Source organism: Canis aureus, chromosome 26 (assembly GCF_053574225.1).
Source record: "Canis aureus isolate CA01 chromosome 26, VMU_Caureus_v.1.0, whole genome shotgun sequence".
Taxonomy (NCBI): Eukaryota; Metazoa; Chordata; class Mammalia; order Carnivora; family Canidae; genus Canis; species Canis aureus.
In genome coordinates, this window is record NC_135636.1 from 48,921,635 (window position 1) to 48,933,908 (window position 12,274).

Consider the following 12,274-nt stretch of genomic DNA (forward strand, 5'->3'; position numbering starts at 1 on the left):
CAAACGTTAAATGTTCACGATTGTCCACGGCAGCTCCCTTTCCTGGAAACTGAAGACTTACAGGTCCCCTCACTGTCACATCTGCCCGGCGCTGCTGCTCTCATTCAGGCCCAGAGAGCCCACATGGGCCAGGCCCACCCAGGGAGGCCTCGTCCAGGCCGGGGCTGCGGGATGCGATGCGATGTGGGCTTCCACCAGCCCATCCCCCGACTCAAGAAAAATACCTATCGATGATCCTCCATCCTGGGCTGGCAAGGGCTCAGCTTCCAAGGAGCAAGGAAATTATCACGCCCGGGGGCTCTCTCCTATCACTCGGATCCATCTGTTGCCTTGAAAGTTCCTCCAGGACCGGGGCCACTGGCCAAGGCGGAGGCATTTGAGGAGAGAGCCCCTCATTTCACACCACACTGCACCCTAAGCCCGCAGACCTGCCCCCCGCTTGCCAGCTCGCGCGGCCTCCCGGTGAACTTCAGGCCCAAGAGCCTTCGCGGGGAGCGATCCAGCCGCTGCAGCCCCGCATGCTCTCCGCACACCGGGCGGCCCGGTGGGGGTCTGGGCCCTTCCCTGCGCCTCTGGTCTGGGGCCCTGCTTTATTCCCACCGCAAGGACCGCCTCTGCTCTCAGGAGGTTCATTCATTCATTTGCTATTCATTTATTCTTTCATTCACTCAACAAATATTTACACAGCCCTCACTCTGCTTGAGCATAATATAGAAATGAATTGGGTATACACAGTCCCACGGCTCTCTGTGGTCGGAGAGGGAGATAAGGAAGTGCTTGCCTTCGGTTCCTGGGGCTCACAGCTCCTGGCCTGCCCAGCACCTGCTCTTCCTTCTTCTGGCAGCAATCTGTGATTTTAGTCGGGAAAGCATCCCTCACCTGCCTCGGTCTGGGCGGTCGGGGGGAGCCGGCCCACCTCTGGCTCTCTGATAAATAGGTGAACCCGGCCGGGCCAGACGGAGCCTCACTCCCCGGGTGAGAACAACCAATTGGGTTGGGTGACCTAAGTCAGGCCAGTGAGACTCAGCTCTGGGACCTTTACTGGGATGACCAATGAGTCCAGAAACACTAGTCAAGGCCAAAGAATCCATGCATTCTTCCATCAATCCAGGAAGGCCTCGTGAAGGTGGAGCTTTAGGTCTTTGAATGACGGGAGACGAGTTGAGTGCAGCCAGCAGTCCCACGGGGTGGTCAGCCACCTATTGACCCATCCACCCCACGTTAGGTGAAGACCTACTACACACCGGGTGGTTCCAAGGAAAGCTGGATGTGTTCTAACATGGGTGGCTTGGCAAGAGGGTCTGAGTCCTTTTACCAGCATATAAATGGCTCCTTGCTTCTCTTCCCTCTGACCTACATACCTCACCCCAGGCCCTGCTTCTGAACTAGATCGTGGTCTAAGCGATTTCGTCTCCAGACTGAGAAACGGCGCCCGTTGTCCCAGAGAATCACACATGGGAGATACTGGTCTTCATAGTGGACTTTGGGAAGGCGCTAATTCTTCTCTGAGGGACGTGGCAGTGCACTAAAGGGCTGCTCTGGGACTTGCACTGGGTTTAAGGCCAACGCTGGCACTGGGCAGCTGTGTGGCCTTGGACAAATGGCCTCGCTTCTCTGGCCTGCGTGGTCTCTGGGCGTCTAGCCAGTACATTCGTTATTTCTAAATCAATTAGAAATGCTACGGCCAAGAGGTTTGGAACAGGAGCCAGGGTACGTGGGGCTGACCAGTGACCCCTTGGGACGATGGCTGCCATCTGTCATGCTGTGAGGGGCTCTCCCTCTGCTGGACTCCCTGAAGCCCCGAAAGGGCCACTCCACTGCTCCCAAGCCAACTTCCCGACACCACGTCTTCCTTTTGTTTTCCCTCTGTTCCAGGCAGAACAGGGTAGGAAATTCTATCGAATGAAGACAGAAGTGCCTGATGTTGCTAATGACATCCTAGGGAAATGAAGCGTAAAACCACACGAGTAATTCAGCTTCCACATGATGCTTTTATCAGGGGCCCTGGAAAAAAACTCCTTAGCGGGAGGAAGTCTGATTTTCTTGGAAAGACAGAATTCTGGTGAGACCAGCAGGGAGTCGGGTCCTCCTCACACAGATACAGGATGGAAAGGGCTGCAGGTCAACCCCAGGCAAAGGCAGAGACATGAAATCTTCCCACCACCCCCTGCCCTGACACACACACACACACACACACACACCAAAACCCCGTTTCATCCCCACTTTTCAAAGGAAAAGCTACGTGGGAACTTTCACGCAGCCAACTTTGAAAGATGCCTTGATTCCAGGATGCTCTTAGAATAAAATCCAAACTCCTGACTCTGGCTTCCAAGGCCAACAAAACCTTTGGCTCTGGTCTCACCCGGCTTGATCTCCCTCCTTGGCTCCGTTGCTTGTTCTGAGAGGCCCCCCTGAAATATTCCCTGTCTAGAGCAGCCCCCAGCTCCCTTTTGGTTTTCTCCTGGCACTTCTTGATCTCTGAGCTCACATTATTTATTTTTGGCTTATTTTCTGCTTCCCCCTGCTAGAAAGTGAACCGTGGGAAGGCAAGCATCGCATTGGTTTGTTCTTGTTGTACCCCAAGGTGGGGACAGGACAGTGCCTCCCAGATCTTGCAGGCCTCTCCTGGTAGCCCGTACTCGCTGTCAACACAGGAGGAAGGAAATTCTAGGAAGTGCATTTCAGCATGGCCACGTGCTGTGGTCTGAACATCTGCGTGCCCCCCACCCCCGAAATTTATTTGTTGAGATCCGGACCTCCAATGTGATGGTGTTAGGAGGCAGAGCCTTCGGGAGGAGACTATGTCATGAGGGTGGAGTCTTCACAAATGCCATCAGTGCCCTTTCTTATGAAAGAGACCCCACCGAGCTCCTCGGCTCCATCCACCAGAACGTGGCTGTGCTGCCACTTTGGTCTTGGCCTTCCAGCCTCCAGAACTGCAAGAAGTAGATTTCTGCCGTTTATAAACCCCCTGGTCTGTGTACTCTGTTATAGCAGCCCAGCCAGAGTGAGACCGCAAGTTCACACAAGGGGAAGCCATCCTACGAGGTCCACCTAACGCTAACAGGGTGAGTGCGTGGCTTCAGACCCAAGTGTGAACTCAGCCCAGCACCTCATTCTCTTTGTGGTCCAGCCTTTGTTGACCTGCCAGCCGCCTGTCGCAAGAGAACCTTCCTCCCAACCCTCCCCAGGGGTCACATCTGGCCTGTCCCCCGTGCCAGAATGCTGCTCCTCGCCCTTCCACCTGGGTGGGCTTCAGCACCTCTTAAGATTCAGATTTCTAGCACCATCTCCTTATGGAATCATTTCACGTGGAGCCTGAGTGACATGAGCCTTCCTCCCCTGTCCTCTTCTCCCTTCCCCTCCCTGGGAACAATTATCATTCCATGTTTCTCGTGTCTCTTTCCAGATAAATCTATTCATTTGCCAACGAAATCTATATGTATGTTTCTCACATGAAAGATGGCAAACAGTATTTTTTTTTTCTGGATCTTGCAGGGTTTTTTTCCTTAACACTCTGTCTTGGAGACCTTTCCAAGTCAATGTATGCTGAACTGCTTTATTCTTTGAATTGCTCCATGGGATTCCTATGGGGGGACCATAATTGATTTAACTGGTCACATTTTGTTAGAAATGCAGATTGCTTTCACTCTTTTGCTCTGATAAACAATACTGCATCGAACATCTTTGTTCCTGCCCAGGTCCTGCCTCTGCCCCTCTGATGTCCTGCCGATCCCTCCATCCCTCGCACTCTCTGACATTCCCTCCACGAGGCCTGCTTAAATCTTTGCTGAGTCAGGCTGGCTGCTCCTCTTCAGCTCCCAGGCCCCTCATGCTTTCCTCCATGGTAGCACTGACTATGAGGGGTCCCCGCGTCTGACTGTCCTGGTGCCTCGTCCATCCCTGAATCTCCAGCACCGTTCACAGTGGCGGGCACAGTTGGCACGTGATAAATGTTTGTGAACTGAATAAACATCAGAGTGAAAGCCTTGACTTTCAGGGCCCTCCAGATCCTGTAATTTGGGGGCATCCTCCTCTCTCACCACCTGGTCCCCCCCCACCCCGTCCCAGCTCTGTCACACTCCCCCCTCGTCCCTCACCTGCCTTCCCCTGAGCACTGCTTCTGCAGCTTGGCCCACGCCCACCCCCATCTCTGCCATGCCCTTGGGTTTCTGAAGCTTTTTCCGGGCCTTCGAGGCGTAGGTCTTCCTCTTACCTCCTTCATGAAGGAGGCTTCCGCTGAGATGATCAATCTCTCCCTTTTCTGAACTGCTGCTGCCTTTATAGTCACTTTGGCATATTTTTTCAAGCTCCATTGCTCACTAATTGTTTCCCGTCTGTTGGCTTTGTGTCCCCAGCTAGGCTGTGAGTTCTTTGAGAGCAGAGTGTCTTACACAGCTCTAGCATCTCCCGCAATGCTGGGCTCATTGTGGCTGTTCAATTCTTCCGTATTGGTAAAGCAATTGGTCCCTTCATTGATTGGCTCAGATCTTAATACCGATTGCTGGAAATGGTCCTCGGGGCAATGAGGAGGCGCTAAACGTCATGATCACGATAGCCTTTGTAGTAGGAGATACCACCCATGCAGAGGAGACCATGGGCGCTTGGCTTCTCTCTAGACCCATCCTACCCTTCCCCACCCTACTTGCATTGGGCCTTCCACACAAGTGACTCCCAGTTATGTCAAGGTGTACCACTCTGCAGTCCCCATAGGCCCAAAAACCTCTCTCCCTCGGAAGGTGCACATAACATGCATCCTGCTTTCCTGGCTCCTCGTGAGAAATGGAGCACCCAGAGAGAATCGAATGAGCTTCACCCAGACCCCACGTCCAGTCATATTTCCAGAGATAATTTGACATGAGTCTGACTCAATCAGTCTTTATTTCCATCAAAAAGACATGAAACAGGCTGTGGATCCCATCAGGGGAGAATAGTGAAGTCACATCTAATAGAGCCAAAGAAAACATTTAACTAGGTTTGCTACTGAACTTTGGAAGGAAAAAAAGAAAAAGAGAGTACCAGGGACATGTGTTTATCACCGACAATCCAACCTTGAGACTCAAATTGATTTAGACTGCCAGCTGAGGATGAACTGGCCTTTCAAAAGGAGGAGGAGATGTGACAATTGGAGACACAAAATTTAGCTAGATTCTTTCCCTGTCTTCTTCATCACAACCTTCTCATTAGCCCAGATATCCCTTGAGGCCTTGAGGCTTATTGATGGCTCCCGATTACAGGTAGCAGGCCCTAAAGACATTTACCTGGACTCTGCTTGGCCCAGCCTCAGAAACCTCACATCCTGACCCTGGGGCTGTGGTTGTAAACCAGGATCCTTCTCCCTACCAGAATACCTGTGATGCCTCCCGGCCCTCTCTGATCCTGGTGGGCCCACCTCACTCTGCATCCCCCGTGAGGGAGGCTCACATGTCATTCATTAGGTGGTGCAGGATGAGTGAGAGCTTCCATGGGCAGGCGCTGGAGACTCAGTGGTGGATAGGCCGGCGCCTGCCCTTTTCGAATTCCCCGGTTAGTGGAGGCGACACATGGGAAAACCCAAGACAAGGTGGTATACCCTGCAAGCCACTAATGAACATGGTGCTTTGTGCTCTGAGAAGCAAAAATGACTGATGTTCCCTCGAGGAAGGGGAAGGCCTCATCAATGACATCATCATCATGATCTTGAAAGGTGAGTGAGAACGTTCCAGGAGAAGAGGGTGGGAATAGGGGAACCTAAGGCAGAGGACAGTACATGTCAGAAGTGACAAAAAGCACAAGCATGAAGTGGGTGGAGAATGTTCCACAAGCAAAGGATTTGCAGCAGGTGTGATTTGAGAGACCACGGGCACTTTAAGCTTTTAGAGGCAAAGTTAAGGAGTTAATTTTTTTTCCTGTAGGTGGGGGGATAACAAAGCAAGTGTCTTATCAGGAGAGGAACGTGAACAATTGATCTTTTCAGAAAGGTGATCATTTCTCCTACAGCAGGGACCAGCTTTGGAAGCATGGAGACCAGGTAGCCTGGCTATTGTTGTGATTTTCCAGGCAAAAGAGACAAGACCAGTGGAGCAGCCCTAGGGATGGACAGGAGGAAGGGCTGTGGACATTCCCCTACTCTGGTCAGGAATGATATATTAGTTCAGGCAGAGAGGAGTTGGAATGGTGGGGCTCTGTTTCTGGGGACTGAATGACTGGTAGTGCCATTGATGAAGCCCTGTAATAGAGGAAGAGGAGGAACATACCTGGATGGGAAGGTGAGGTTCGCTGTGGGATGTGTAGGACATCCAGGCAGCTTCATGCGGCTGGAATGGAGTGCTCAGAATGAGAGGTGAGAGCAGAGGGTGGCATTTGCAGAGATAGCTTGCAGGTAGGTAGCACCTGAAACCACAGGCAGGTGAAGGGTAGGAAAAGCCAATACGAAAGACTAGAGGCAAACCAACATTTGGGGGCGGGGTGATGGAGAGCTTGTGAAGGATGACCCGTCTCCACCAAAGTTCCAGAAGCCAGAGGAGTGAGTTTCAGGAAAGGCAGATGGCAATGTGGGAAGGGCCCGGAGGAAGGATTGAAAACTTGCCCAAGGCAGAAATCTGTCGCCATCTGAGCAACTTAGAGTCCCTTTTCTCGGATCCAACGCAGATTTCAAGAAAGGAAGACTTGTAGAGCATTTTGTTTGGGTGGCTCTGACCCGGCCTCCCTCACCTTCCAGAGTCCAGAAGTGGTCACACGACCCAGCCCTGGCCAATTAGGTGATCCCTACTTCCCAGCCTCAGTTTAGGGTTTCAGGACTAGAGATGAGGATGTGACTCAAGACATCACTCTCATTAATGAGAGTTAATTCTAGAACTTCTGTTGGACTCATTAGGGATGAGAAGTGTCTGTCCTATGGGGTTGCTCTGCTGTGAGATGCCAGGGCAGAGCTTCCAGATAGCAATTTGCTACCTCCTGGGGAGAACTAGCCTGAGCATGATCCAGCGCAGAGGAAGGCAAGGCTGACAGACGGGGAGACTGTTGTTGATACCGGTGTACCCTCCGGATCTAGCTTTGCTGACTTGTTGTTTTGGGGGTTGTTTTTTTCTTTTTTCTTTTCTTTTAATGCTATTTGGGCCAACGCATTTGTTTTTAAGCTTAAGCCAATGTGATTCGGATTCTGCTACTTGCATCCAAAGGACTCCTGATCCACACAAGGCCACACAGCTAATGAGAGAATGCTGCTTACAACGGTGGCATCGGGCGAGGACTAGAGTCCAGCTCTGCATTCACACATCACACAGAGAACCACAAACAGGTCAGTGGCTACAGTCATGGGAAGAAACGAGATGGATGAGTTCAGTGCCTCACTACCTTTTACGGTGAAAACACAATGATTTCCTTTATATCTTTCAAGGGTTGAGTCATACAGGTCAGCCCTGACTTGGCACATCAACTTATTGTTCCTGCCAAGGGAGATGGTTAAGATGGGAAGGTTGGCTTATTTGAGTACACATGTGTCAACATCATCTTGGAGAGGGAGAGAGAGAGAGAAAAAAAAAGAATATGGAAGATAGGCTTTGCTGGCATGAGCTATTACCAAACAGATCTCTTTCTTGGCCTCAAAGACCCAAACCCATGAGGTTAGATGTTGATTGAGTCTTGAGGTTGACTGAGCATGGGCCCATGGTATGAAGGGCTTAGAGCTCTGGGAGAGGACAGCTGTTTCCCAATGGCATGGGCAAGGTTGGGGTGCTACTTTTTATGGGGTGGTCTGAGACCTGAATCATGAGAGGGAGCCAGTCACATGAAGAGCCTAGGTGAGCAGGGGACAGCAAGTGCTAAGGTTTGAGGAATAGTAAGAAGGTTAGTGGGGCTAAAGCACAGCAAGTGATGGGGAAGACAGGGCCACTGTACTCTGTCCATGCCACCCTCTTAGGGTACTGACCATCCATTCCACAAATATTTATTACACCAGAGGACAGGTGGCACTAAGTCTTAAAGGAAGAGTTAAACAAGCTGATGGGCAAGACTTGAAATCCAGGCACTTAAAAGCTCACCACTTAGGTGGGCCAGTTGGGAATGGCCTTGAATGTCAGGCCTCCATCCCAGTGGAGACTCCACTGTGTTGAGAAAGCAGAACAGCTCCATGCAGAACACGGGAAATGTTGATATGTGAAAAAAAATTCATGAAATTCATGATTCTGGGACAAATCAGATATAGTCTTTTTTTTTTAAGATTTTTTATTTATTTGAGAGACAGAGAGAGAGAGTAAGAGAGAACATGAGCTGTGGGGAGAGGCAGGTGGAGAGGGAGAAGCAGACTCCTCGCTGAGCAGGGAGCCCAATGCGGGGCTCGATCCCAAGACCCTGGGATCATGACCTGAGCCAAAGGCAGACGCTTAACCAACTGAACCACCCAGGTGCCCCCCAGATATAGTCTTCTAGTATAATCTAATACAGCCAAGTGGTAGCAGGGACCAAAGGCTTAAGAAAAGTGAGGAGAGAAACACTTAAAATGGAGACTATTCCATCAATTAAGTTAATTTTTTTTCTGCCGACCATGAAAAGACCATCATTAGTTACTATTAGTGAGGGCCTGGCTTAGAGAGCACCTGTTTTCTGCTGAGTGTCGCGGGTGTGGGCCAGAGGGAAGCTGTTTCAGGGCTTCAATCAGGCAGTGACATGATGAGGTTTGCGCTTTGGAAAGGTCACACGGCCGCAGCGTGCAGAGTGGATGGAGGGGAAGGGAGGCTGGCCGTGGGAGAGAGAGTGAGAACCGGCGTGCGGGCGCAGTCAGTAGAGACTGCAAATTCCTTGAAGGCAAGGGTTTTGCTCTCTGTGTCATCCCTTTTAGCAGCACCCGGCAAGAGCTAGATACAGCCACTGCTAGGTTCGTAGAAACGCCCATTGAACTGAATTGTCTGGTATTACGACCTGGTATAATAGAGTCTGGACGAAACAAAAACCGTTGCCTCCGTTTGGAGTCATTCTGCTTGCGGGGGGTGTCGCGGCTGAAGACAGAGCTAAGGAGTTCTCTGAGATTGGAGACATTCGAGGTTTCGAGGAGCTATTTGGAGAGACAGAACATAAAGCTCCTGTTTCCCAAATCTGGCCAGAATCTGCCTGTTGTGTCAGATCTGTGCAAATGAGATATTTATCAGGCTTTTGCTGCTCATCTTGATAAAAGAATGACCATCTGTCTTTCAATAGGCACTAGAAAGGTCAAAGTTAAAAGGTGTCCATTTGAGAGTACCACGTCCATGTGAAAGTACCATCGTAGACACATCTGGAAACCCAAACAGAGCAGAAATCCCAAAAACGTGCTTGGAGAGCACCCAGTGCCCACCACACTGCCCTACTCTTTGGAGCTGGTCCCTTCCAGGGAGAGCAGAGCTTTTGTGTGTCAGCAAGACAGCTGCTGTAATAAACCATGCTGCCCATTTACGGAGCACTTACTACGCACCGGCCCGAATAAGGGCCTCGCCAGCCCTGTCCCATCTCCACTTCTTCACCGAAGGGTGTGAGTCTCGCACTGCTGACCCATATTGTCTAACCACTAACTTGTCAGCACTTGAAAACCTTCTCCTGCCCCTGCCGTCGTCTGGCTTCAGCCGGGAAATTCCATGTTTATGGTTCCCTTCCGCACTGATTAAGATGACAGGAGGACAATGAAACACTTGTCTCCAAGAGTGACTTCTTAGATCCATTGGCAAAATGTTAGAAAGTGGGTACTAACAGAGCCCAAGAAACAGGACACCCAGGCTCTTTGAGCTTGGGGAGTATTACAGAATCCTATCCTAGGCCAAGAATGAGTCACAATGAAAGCTTTTAAAATATAAAACCATCAACCTAGATTTCAATTCCAAGGAAACACATACTTGGCCATGAGGGAATGCTTAAAAAAAAAAAAAAAATCAGGCTTAAGCCACTTGACAGGAAAATAAAACAGCCAAGGAACATTCAAATATAATGATTTACATCCCTCTCCCCCCACCCCCTCTGCTTCCAATATGGGTCAGGGCGTACATGGACACCACCTCTGCTAGTGTGCCTGTGCAATCCAGGGCTCTCTTCTTTTCACTTAACACTATTTCACGCACACAACCCCATGCCTGGATGCGGCTGGCTTATAGCTGTACGGCACTGCCTTTGAGTTGCTATGCCAATCTCATGGATTCTTCATGATTTCCCTGCTCTCGGGCCCTTGGGTTGCTTGAGGTAGCTGTTTTGGGAATACGAGGATTTTTCTTCCATTATTTATGTGCGCGAGCACTGTTCGTTTCTCTCTAAGAAATGGAAGCCTGATTGATTTCCTAAATGTAAGAACGAGATTGTCCTGCAATAAATATTTAAGACTGACCGGGACGGGCGACCACCATCTGCTGAAAAACAAGCCCAGGAATTACTTTGTTAAAAGCTTTCCCTGCGAAGGGAATGAATGAATAACCATCCTATATACTATTTGCTCAGCATCTGATGGTTTACAAAGGTTTTCACCCGTATCCCACTTGATCTCCACGATAGCCCCAGAGAGGCAGACAGGGCACGGATTACAAGGATTATTAAAACCCCACATCCCCCCCCCCCCCCCCCCGCCCCATTCTTAACAGATGAGGTCTCTAAAGGCTTAAAGTCACTCGAGGGAGGTCAGAGAGTTTGGGGACTAAGCCGTGGGTCTCTCCTTCATTCATAGGCGTATTGAAAACACCTTTATCCGGAGCCTCTTCCGAGCCAGGTGAGATGGCAGTGAGTACAAAGATGAATAAAACACGGTCCCTGCTCGGAGGAAGACCGCGTTCCCGCCCGGGGAGGAGAGCCAGTGCCAGTAAACAAGTCTCTGCTTTGCAAGGTGATGAGTGCTCAAGAGCGAGGCGCAGGGCGCCGACCACATTCCCGACCTGAGGTCCCGAACCCAAACACCGGCTCCGTTGTTATTCGCAATACGTGCTCTCCGAGCGGGGACCGGGCCCTGCGCCCCGCGCCTGGGCTCGCAGCCCGGGGGCCCCGCCATCGGCAAAGGGGCGCCCGCCTCGCCCCGGGAGGTGCGCACTGCCCGGCTCCCCGAAGTCCGAGTACGGTGGGCGCCCGGGCAGCGGCGGCCTGCACCCCCCCCCCACCGGGGCGGCCGCGGGCTGGGCGGGGAGGGGGGGCGCCCCGGGTCCGCGCCCCCCGCCGCCCCCCGGCTCCGAGCCGAAGCCCCTGCCTCGCCGCGCGCGCCCTGCTCCCGGCTCCCGGCCGCTCCCTTCCCTCGCTGCTCCGCCTTTTCATCTTCCCCGGGGCTCTTCACGGGCATTGTTAGCTGCACAAGCGCCGCAGGGGCACGTCCTCCCCTGGGCAGGGATGGAGATGTGCAGGTCGCCCCGGCCCGGCTCCCCCGTGCTGCCCGCTGAGCCGGCCCGGCCTCGGGGTCTCGCTTTGGAGCGCTGCGCGCAGCACGCGGGGGCACACGCGGGGGCAAAGTTGGGTCAACGCCCCGCTCTCGGGGCGACCTCCCGCCGCAGAGACCCCACCGCCGAGCCCCGGGGAGGCTTCCCGGCCGGACCCCGAGACTCCCGAGGCCCGGGGAGGCGCCCCCGGCTGGGTTCCGGGATCCCGGGCCGCTGGGCCCAGACGGCTCCCGCTCGGCTTGACGTCCCGCCGCGGAGGCCTCACTGCGAAGCCCCGGGGACGCGCTCCCGGCCCGGTTCCGAGACCCCCCCCAGGCCCGGGGAGGTGCTCCCGGCCCGGTTCCGGGACCCTCCAGTCCTGGGGACGCGCTCCCGGCCCGGTTCTGGGAAACCCCCAGGCCCGGGGAGGCGCTCCCGGCCCGGTTCCGAGACCCCCCAGTCCTGGGGACGCGCTCCCGGCCCGGTTCTGGGAAACCCCCAGGCCCGGGGAAGCGCTCCCGGCCCGATTCCGGGACCCCCCAGTCCCGGGGACGCGCTCCTGGCCCGGTTCTGGGAAACCCCCAGGCCCGGGGAAGCGCTCCCGGCCCGGTTCCGAGACCCCCCCCCAGGCCCGGGGAGGTGCTCCCGGCCCGGTTCCGGGACCCCCCAGTCCTGGGGACGCGCTCCTGGCCCGGTTCTGGGAAACCCCCAGGCCCGGGGAAGCGCTCCCGGCCCGGTTCCGGGACCCCCCAGTCCCGGGGACGCGCTCCTGGCCCGGTTCTGGGAAACCCCCAGGCCCGGGGAAGCGCTCCCGGCCCGGTTCCGAGACCCTAAGGCTGCTGGGCCCCGACGGCGCACGCTGGGGGTGACCTCCCGCCCCGGAGACCCCACCGCCGAGTCCCGGGGAGGCGCTCCCGGCCGGGTTCCGAGACCCCTGGGCCCGG